The 10,261-nt window shown below is 46.8% G+C and overlaps 1 protein-coding gene across 1 annotated transcript in view; it reads left to right on the top strand.

The window, feature by feature from the left end:
- Positions 1 to 2,958: 2,958 nt before the first annotated feature.
- Positions 2,959 to 10,261, top strand: part of SLC14A1 (solute carrier family 14 member 1 (Kidd blood group)) — a 39,699-nt gene continuing 32,396 nt past the window's right edge. The window contains exon 1 of the mRNA XM_066352880.1: positions 2,959 to 3,015. The gene's annotated coding sequence lies outside the window, so the exon portion shown is untranslated. The remainder of the gene's footprint in view (positions 3,016 to 10,261) is intronic.

Raw genomic sequence — 10,261 nt, 5'->3', positions numbered from 1 at the left:
CTGAAAAGAGGTGATAATGGTGGGAAATTCTCAGGAGAGGGTTTGATTTGTTTGCAAAGAGAATTATACAGAAACAACAGTGGTTGTTTTTACTGTGTGCATTAAAGTACAGGTTGTTAACAACCCTTTTCACTTTTTAGGGCATAGGCTTTCAGTCTCGGATCCCTAAAATGACAAACCCAGACCCTTTTGTTATTTAATTACTCTGGTGACAGTATCAAGCTCCTAAACTACAGGACTCCTTCGTAGGAAGCCAAGTGGCTCCGCCTTCCCACCCCTCCCCAGAGGAGTATGGATGAACCTCTTACAGCCCTTCAGTGAGAACTTCCCATCTCCCATCCTTCCAATGTAGCCATCAGATGGGGGATGCAGGAAGGAGGCAAGAAGGAGGGACAGACCCTCTATAAATGTAGCTTTAAGGGAAGAATTACATTTGACCCAAGTCCATCATTTATAAAAAGCTAGCATCCACATTGATCTTGCCCCTGCCTGCCCTGAGACCCCGGCCACATTCTGCCAGGGCCGCAGGCACTGGGCCGCTTATTTCTCGTCCAAATCAGCTCTAGCCAGTTCTGACTTCTCCAAGAAAATGGAACATGTCTGGATGGAAACAAATCTCCCACACAGGAAACTGGAGAAAGTCACCCTCCAGAGGCTACTTCTGAGCTTGTGGTCACACCTTGAGGCCAAGAAGGTCTCAGGCTGTATTTTAATGGTGATGGAGTTATAGCTCCCTGAGGATTAAGCATCCAGGAATTTTACCAGAAAGCTGTTTATGCTCACAGCTCACTCAGCTGCCCCAAAACCTCTAAGTGATGACATAGAACTATTAAAATACCACTTTTCATGCATTTCCCACCAAAGTGTTATAATCTGGTTTTATTAAGGGCAGGAAACCTCTGTGTGCACGCCTTTCTGATTATTGACCCCTAACAGATCCTGTTATCTCTTCTAAGTATTTCAATATCCTCACTTATAAAGCAAATTGAGTTGGCCTAGAACAGTGGTCAGCAAACTGCGGCTCACAAGCCACATGCGACTCAGTCAGGTTGAGGACGTTTTTAGCAAAGGCCAGCTTAGGAGCACCCTAATTCAGTTAATAACAATGTACCTACCTATATAGTTTAAGTTTAAAAAATTTGGCTCTCAAAAGAAATTTCAATCGTTGTACTGTTGATATTTGGCTCTGTTGACTAATGAGTTTGCCGACCACTGGCCTAGAACAACAAGCAAGGTGGAAATAGACTGGCCAAAAGAATTCGACTTAAGAAAACGTATGATGACCATAGGAGTCTATTTCAGCCCTTCAATCAGGACTCAACAGTGGAGAGGGGGTCAGCTCATACCAGCTCCTGGATGCTGATGGTGCTCATCATCAGCTCTCCTGGAAGCGCATCTCGCCTAAGGCTGTGTCCGGTGACATCACATGGGAAGCTTGAAATCAGCCGTGGTGGGAGTCTTACACCATAGTAGTTGGCAAAGTACAGATCTGGGCTTTTTCCCCTAGGGAGCCAGCTTACCAGTACAACACTGACCAGCTGGTTTGGTGGGAAGAAAAAAGGACAACTGCAGGGGTCCCAACCAGAGTCTCAGAGACAAGGGCCAGAAGATGCAATCTAGCAATCCTACACAGATGCCATTGCTCAGACAACAAGTATTTAAAAGACTAACAAAAGTGTCCTCGGACATAAAAAGACCTCTGAAGATTTATCCACAGAGCCCTACAATGGAAACTCTACAAAAAAGCAAAACGAATCTAGGAAATGCTACAAGAGACCCAAGAACACTATAGGATAGTCAAAACCTTGGTCGTGCTTATTAGGACTAAAGGAGGGAAATGATAGGAATAGTCCTATGACAACCTAGAACTGGGATATTAAATGAGGGCAGGACGGGGGAGTCAAATGCGGCAGGAGAGCCTGTGGGAGTACTTAGCTTGTGCAAGAGCTGATAAGTTAAAAAGCCCACAGGGAGGAATAAGCATGGGTGATAAGGGCAACCGCTGTGAGAACAAAATTAGAAATACAAATTTTGAACCAGAAGAAAATTCTCTTTCCAATGGAAGGCAGAAAACTAGAAAGCATTCTAGAAAGTCACCCAAAAAAGATAGTAAAACAGTAAAAAAGTTAGCTGTGGGCCCAGGAATAGGTATCTTTAAAGCTCCCAGTGTGATTCCGATGAGCAGCCAGGGTTGAAAACATCTAGTCCAGGGGTCCCCAAACTTTTTACACAGGGGGGGCCAGTTCACTGTCCTTCAGACCGTTGGAGGGCCAGACTATAAAAAAAACTATGAACAAATCCCTATGCACACTGCACATATCTTATTTTAAAGTAAAAAAACAAAACGGGAACAAATACAATATTTAAAATAAAGAACAAGTAAATTTAAATCAACAAACTGACCAGTATTTCAATGGGAACTATGCTCCTCTCACTGACCACCAATGAAAGAGGTGCCCCTTCCGGAAGTGCATCGGGCGGATAAATAGCCTCAGGGGGCCGCATACAGCCTGGGGCTGTAGTTTGGGGACCCCTGATCTATGTTGTCCGTTTCTCGGCCTTCCACCTGCCTCCAATTAGAGTCACTCCTACCAGCCGCTGAGCCCTGGCCGCCAGCAGCCCCCAGGTGGACTCGATGAGAAGCAGTGGGCCTGGCAGGGGTGGGCTGCGCAGCGCGGGCACCTGGAGGCAGGAGGGGCACGCACCGAGGCAGAGAGAATCCTCAGAAGAGAGGTGTGCCTCGTTCTCAGCGTGGCTGGGCCCCAGTCCTGCCCCCAAAGGATACGATATAAGAGAAAATAAAACCACTAACAGGAAACATGCGGCCTGTAGGCTGAGCTGAGGGGCGAGGTTTCGCATGGGCTCCGGAAGCCCGCTGCGTGGGCGGTCTCGGCGGAAAAACACGCAGAGCAGAGAGGCTGGCAGCCCACCTCTGCCCCGCGCGCTCAGGCCGGGGTCCAGCCCCTGGCCCTGCGGGCAGGGCAGCGCGGGCCTGGAGGACAGTCGTGGCTACAGGTAGGACTCTGCGTGTGTGCTGGGTGAGCAAGTTCGGGCTGGGCTGCCCGGGGTGGGACAGAAAGTGGGAGCAGTGGGGCAGTGGCGACAGCAGCAGGTGGACAGATAAAAAGGGAGCTCCTTCAAGACCCGGAGGCAGGAAGGCGGGACAGATGGACATCTTAGAGGTAAAGGAAATGGAGAAAACAATAGAGAAATGCAGAGAGCAAGTATGGAGGTCCAGGTGGTCCTATAACTGGAAAAGGGCAAACAGTAGGCCAGTTTTGATGACGAAACAAGGCTCCAGCCCTGTGTGAATGGCCTGGTGGGACCAGAGATGGGGCAGGGGGTGGTTCTCCCTCCTTTCCCCACCACTCGCTTCTTGAGGAATCAGCCTGAGTCCGAAGGACCCAGGAGAATGTTAGAGAGAGGCTGTAATCTATAGTGTGGCCCAAACAGGTGTGGCAAGGAGGGTCTGCACCGCCCTTCCCACCATCACGGCAGTCGCCAACGGTTACCACGGACACTGCAGGGGGTGGGGGGTGGGCAGGGGCGTATTGTGGTTTAGCTAGCATAACTAAGGAAAATATAAGTGCTTGGTGCATTTCTCCTCTTAAAATATTCAATTGACCTTCTGCATAAATTTTTAGTAGCTTTCATATTTAAGAAAACTTGCAGTTTCAACATAAAATGTAATATTGACCCCACAATTGAATACTGTGTTTGATATTGTCTGATATCGCTCGTTTCATCTGGGAGGCCCTCCTTTGGCGAGGTGGCCAACTCTGGGGCCAGGGCCCTCCTCGTGTCATGTGGACACAGCACCCTCCTGGGCTCAAGCACAGTGCTGGGCACAGGGATCCTTGCTGCTCAGCTCCGTGAATGTTTGGACCCCAGGCCTGTTGTCTGAAGGAAGAAAGGGGGTGCTGGGTGGGCTTCCATGGGGGGAGGAGAGCATGTGAACGATGAGGGCTGATTCCAGTCTCTGCTCTGCAGCGGGCTCTTTCACACCATGCCTTTGCATCACGTGATCTCTCTCACCCACCCTTGTAATTTCCCATCCATGAAATAGGAATAATAGCAACGACCGCCTCCCGGGTGTGGTGGGAGGATCAAATGAACTAACAGTGATGCTTCCCGCTCTTTTATATGCACACACATCTCCTGAGGATCTTGTTAAAATGCGGATTCTGTGTCAGTAAGTCCCAGGTGGGGCCTGAGATGTTGCAGTGTGCAAGTTCCCAAGTGATGATGATATTGCTGGTCAGAAACATAAGTTCTCGGGCTGCCCCACACCTTCTGAACCAGAGACCCTGGGGGTGAGTGAGAGTGATCTGCTTTAACAAGTGCTCCAGGGAAATCTGATTCAGGTGGAGTTAAAGAGCTACCAAGCAAAGAAAAGTACTTTCAGTCACACAAGCATGGACACAGTGCCTACTGGGGGTCTAAATCTGCTCAGGAATGTGGTGTTAGCAAAGACTTGGTTGCCTGTCCAGGCCCCAGGAAGCTTGGAATTTAGTCCAGTGAGTTCCAGCTATTGTTTATAATAAGAGGTGGGGAGCATGTAGAGGGGAGTACTTATTTTTAAGAAACTAGATTTATGGTTTTCTATGACCACCCCAAAGAACTTTTATTTAGTAAGCCTGGATTTCTAAAGTAGAACTCCGAGAGGGAGGGATCCAAGATGGCGGAGTCCATAGAAATGACAATCACCTCCCAGGTCCACATCAAAATTACAACTAAATTATAGAACAGTCAACCTGGATAACCATCTGAAGGCTAGCAGAACAGGAGTCTTATAACTAAGGATACACAGAAGACACGTCAAGACTGGTAGAAGGAATGGAGACCTGAAACTGGCTGGCCCCGGGCACCCACACGTGGCAGTTGAGAATCTAGCTGCTGAGGTGTCCCCTGAAGGGCGAGGGGTTTCAACCACATGCCAGGCTCCCCAGCCTGGAGCACTAGTGCCAGGAAGAGGAGCCCACAAAGCATCTGGCTGTGAAAATCAGTGAGGGTTCAGTCTGCCCCCATGAGACTAGAAACTGCTGGAAACCCACGTGCCTTTTTAAAGGACCAACACGCAAAATCTCACGCGACAGGCACTTGACTGGGGCTCCAGCAGAAATTCGACAGCTCAGAGGGGACCAGAGTCATATGGAGAGAGATTGAGGTGTGTGGCTTTGGGGAGAGAGCTGGAGAGATAGCCGTCAGTGTCCCGTCCCTATGTTGCATCCTCTCCTACACGGCCCACTGACGCCATCTTTCCTGAGTGAGCACTCCCCCACGTAGGGCATCAGCCTGGTTAGCTACTAGTCCCAGCCTACTGACACCCTGAGGCCCCATTCTGCCGGGCTGACACTCAACAAAATATTGGCAAACTGAATTGATCACTTGCATCCCAGGAATAAATCTCCCTTGATCATGAATATATCCATTTAAATCTTTGCCCCTTTTTAAAATTAGGTTATTTGTCTTTTTATTATGCTGTAAGAATTCTTCACATATTTTAAATACAAGTTCCTTATCAGATATATAATTTGAAAATATTTTCTACCGCTCTATGGGTTGTCTTTTCACCTTCTTGATGGTCCTTTTGAAACACAAAAGTATTTCATTTTGAAAAAGTCTAACAATCTATTATTTCTTTTGTTGTTTGTGCTCTTGGGGCCATAGCTAAAAAAATTACTTGATCCAACGTGATGAAAACTTTTCTTCTGAGAACGCTTAGACCTTATATTTTGGTCTTTTATAGTTTTAGACCTTATATTTTGGTCTTCTGAGCCATTTGGAAGTAGTTTAAGTACGCAGTGTGAAGTAGGATCTCCAGTCTTTGGCATGTGAATATCCAGTTGTCCCAGCACCTCTGACTGAAAAGACTATTTTTCCAATGTCCCTGATGAACATAGATGCTAAAAATCCTCAACAAAATATTAACAAACTGGATCCAGCAATACGTTAAAAAGATCATACATCATGATCTAGTAGTGATTTTCAACCTTTTTCTTTCATGGCACAAACACACACTAATTACTAAGGTCAGTGCCCCTGACTAAATACAACCATTTTCATCTCGTGGCACAAATAAATTAGTTACTAAAGAAGAAGAGGTCAGGGCCCCTTTTTCTTTAGTAATTAGTTTATGAGTGCGTGAGAAACAAAGGTTGAAAATCACTGAAGGGGATGCAAGATTTGTACAATATCCACAAATCAATAAACATGATATACCACATAAACAAAATGAAGGATAAAAACCACACAATCATACCAGACATTCAAAGAAGCAATGATACCTATCCTTCTCCGACTATTGAAAGGACTATTCTTTCCCACTGACAGGAATTGTTTTCAGAACCCAGAAAAAAAAAATCTGTAATTTGCATTCCTATTCTAGGATAGTATTAAGTCACGTGATTCAACAAGACCCAGGTACATTAACTAAGTAAAGTTAAACATCGTACTTTACTATAGGCTTCTCCAAGATTTTAGAGTCCATGCACTTTAATGAGTCTCTCATCTTTACTTTGTCAGAAAAGGCTTTTTATGTGGCCACTTATTAACATCTCTGGAAGCACACTTTCAAGGAACTCAAGTTTCAGATGCACTCTTTTGAGGGGACAGAATTATTAAATTGAATTCTGTTAAGATGTTTTAACTTTGCTCTTTGAGAATTAAGCCACCAACATGGTTGGGCATTGTGTGGTATGTAGAGCTGTATTGTTTATCTTTAACCATGTCAGAACGGAAATAAGACCTGGGAATTTCTTTTAACAACTGGTTTAGGAACCATATTTTTAGTTTACTACTGATGCATCCATTTTTTTAAAGCTAAATATCAGTATTAAACAGTAGAGTTTTTTGAAAGTGTGGTCCAAGAACCACGTGCTGCAGAACCACTTGGATGTGGTTTAGAAATGCAGACCCAGTAGCCCCTTCAGACCTAATAATCAGAAACTCTGGAGCTGGAGCCCAGCGGCTGCGCTCTCAATCTGCCCTGTGATTCTGTGCATACCCATGTGAGAACTGCTCATCCTTGATTTAAAGGAGAGAGCCAAGTTGTCTATAACGAGATGAGCAGCAGAGGCTGACAGGTACCTAGGACCAAGCTGGCTCTTTATCTTCTTCCCCTCCCATCTCCACTGCCCACTTCCATGCACTTTTGCATGTTGAAATATCCTGTGTGAATGATCCATCACTGAACTCAGGCACCCTGAGCATTTTTTTTTTGTCTTATGACACTAGCATATTGCCATGAGGGGGCGCCAGAGTGCCTTCAAAACCCATGCAAGTCCCCTCTGGTCTCCATTCCCACCACAGCTCCCCACTGGGAGGTCTAGTCTCTCAGTCTCAGCACTATCGCAATTAGCATTATGATAATCCATTCTGTGGAGACTGTTAGTGTAATATGTACTCTGGTAGTGGATGGGGAGGTGCGGGGGGAGGTGAGGGGATGGTGAAGTTCGTGGTGGCAGTGGTGTTGGTGGAAGGTGGACTCTCCTACTTAGCATCATCAGGGACTCCACCTGCCTAAAGGATAAATCCCAAATTCCTGAGCTTAACAAAGCTTTGTGGGTCTTTGTGACCCAGCTACTGCTTACTTGTTCAGCCTCACTTCTCACAGTCACACTCACACTCAGGCACACACATCCTCACTCACACTCACTCAGCTCTTTTACATTAGAATGCTTTCTGATCCTCAGACCAAACCAAACCTCAATTTATTGTCTTTGTTCATAGTACTCCTGTCATCACCTTCGTTTTCTACCAGAGACACTCCTATTCTGTCTTCACTGCCCAGTTCAAATGTCACTAGCATCCTCTGTGAGGGCTTTTCTGATCCTCAAGGTGAAGTTCAATTTCCTTTATCAACACTTCCATGGTAGTTTGTGCGCACCTCAACTCTAACCTTTTAGATCTGGCTGGTAAAGGCTTATGGGACCTCCCTGCCCACCAGAGGTGGCCTTAAAATGACCTCTCCAAGGGTCCCCCAGCCTGATCCGAGACCTCTGGCCCCGTGCCCTCATGCTGAGCCAGCAGCCACTCTGTCCATCTTGAAGGCTAACTATAACATCAAGGGCAGAGCTCCGACATCCTGTCACAGATCTATTTTTTACATGCATCCAAAAAAGTTTTAAAAATCGTGAGTGAACATTTCATAAATAAGGTTCCAATAAATGAGCTGAAACCTCGCTCTGCCACTCACCAGCCCTGATAGTGACCCTTGCCCAGGCTGTTTCTTTAGCCTTTAAAAGGAAGATGGTGCCATCTGAAGGGTGACAGAGGATCTATCTGTTCAACACCACATCAAAATAGAAGTCCCCACAGACAGAAATCATGGCCAGCAGAGCCAAGCAAAGGGTCCTGGTTCCGGGACGTGCTGACTGGACTTCTGATGAATGCCTTGCTCACACCTCATCCTCCTCCTGCCCTCTGACATGACCCAATGCTCCCCTACGTCCCAGAAGACACACCTATGCTCCCGTCTTCCCTGTCAGTTCTGTGCAGCCCCGGATTCTTGCTCAGACCAGAGTTTCTCATCGCCAGCTGTATCTGGGGCATTTCCACCTGCCTGTTTAGACACCTCAAACTCAGTTTCACAAGATGGGCCCTCTAATGCCTTTACTCTGCTTTATATTGTCATTTCATAAATTTTATTAAAGTGTACTGGACTCACATTAAGTGTACATGTAAGTATACAGCTTGGTGCATTTTCACTAACGAACACACCCAGGATCAAGACATACATAGAACATTATCAGCCCCCTCCCCAGAAGTCCCTGCGGTGACCCCCTCCAGTGCTGATGAACATCCTGAATTCTCTCTGTTTAGCCAGTTTTCGAATTTCGCGTAAATGGAATCGTAGCATCTGTATCCATCTATGGCTTCCTTCACTCAACATTGCGACTTGTATCTATACCATTGCATGGAGTCGTAGGTCATTCATTCTCTTGCGGTGCAAATATACCATTATTGATCCACTCGCCTGCTGATGGGCAGTTAGGTTTCCAATTTTTGGCTTTTATGAATAGCGCTGTCTTGGACTTTGCAGTGCATGTCCTTTGGTGGGGTGACCCCAGGCACGTGTCTCTTTTGTGTATGTTCCCAGGAAAGCGTGGCTGGGCTATAGGGAATGCAGATGCCCTCTCTGGCAGATTCTGCCAGCCAGTTTTCTAAAGTGGCGTGCCCATGTGCATGTCCGCCAGGACCCATGTGAGTTCTGGTTGCTGCTGCACCTCCTCACCAACACTGGGTGCCAGTTTTGATTCATCTGACCTCCTCTCTATGCCTGTCACCCTTTTTCTACCCAGACGATCCCATATTTGCAGCCATTTCCCCTTGGTGCTGCCCCACTGCGGGCACTGTGAGCCAGCCTCCCTGGCTTTGGCCTTCAGGCTGCCCCACAAGTGGTTCTCTCAGATAATCTCCCTAAGTGCTGCTGTCATCGCCACATTGTCTTCCGTCCACAGAACTTCAATCACCCCTGTTTAAATTTGTTGGGTTTTGACATGCCGTGCAAATCTAGCCAATGGTCCACAGGCGCCATGTTTCATTTAGGCCTCCATGCTGCCTTCGCAATTCCCACGCGTCTTTTCCCAGTGCCTTAATACCCCTTTCTGTAAGTCCCGGACGCCAGCCCGTTTGGCTGGAGAACTGCCTTCTTTGTTCGCGGAACTGAAAGAAGCACCCAAGCTGGGGAGACTTGGTGCTGGCAAAGCCTGAGGGAGCTTGTTCCAACACTCTCATTTCCAGAGAAGCCCCAAATCATGAAGTACTTGTCAAAAAAAATACTAGTGCCTTGGCAAGTATTTCACGACTCTCCTAAAGGGACAACAGTCCCTTCTTATCAGCTGGTAGCCGTTCTTTGATCGGAAAGCAGCAGAGCTTTGGATTTAACTGGATGTGAAGAAGAGGGGATGACAAATGAAAATTTCCAGCCGGCTCTCCTTGGAAAACTGCTTCTCAGTGACAGAGACATCTCATCAGCTCTAGTCCTCCACCATCTGCCACATGTTAGGGGGCTTTTGACCAGTAGGAAGTTTTGAAATCCTCTTCTCATTACCGAGTAATAGAGATGAATGCCTGGGAAACAAAGCAGGCGAATTCCGCTTACTCCTCCCCAATTTTAAAGACAAATAAAAACTATGTGTTTAAGGGTGTTCTGCCTTTTGGGCAAAGCAAAGTAGTTGTGTGCTGGGGTGGGGTGAGGGATTGTTGCAGGGAATCCAGGTAAAAAAGGCCAAGGACTCTAAGCTGGAGAACCAAGGAG

Source organism: Saccopteryx leptura, chromosome 11, assembly GCF_036850995.1.
Source record: "Saccopteryx leptura isolate mSacLep1 chromosome 11, mSacLep1_pri_phased_curated, whole genome shotgun sequence".
In the NCBI taxonomy this organism is placed as follows: Eukaryota; Metazoa; Chordata; class Mammalia; order Chiroptera; family Emballonuridae; genus Saccopteryx; species Saccopteryx leptura.
Note: the sequence above shows the minus strand (reverse complement) of the source record. Positions and strands in the feature narration are given on the sequence as shown.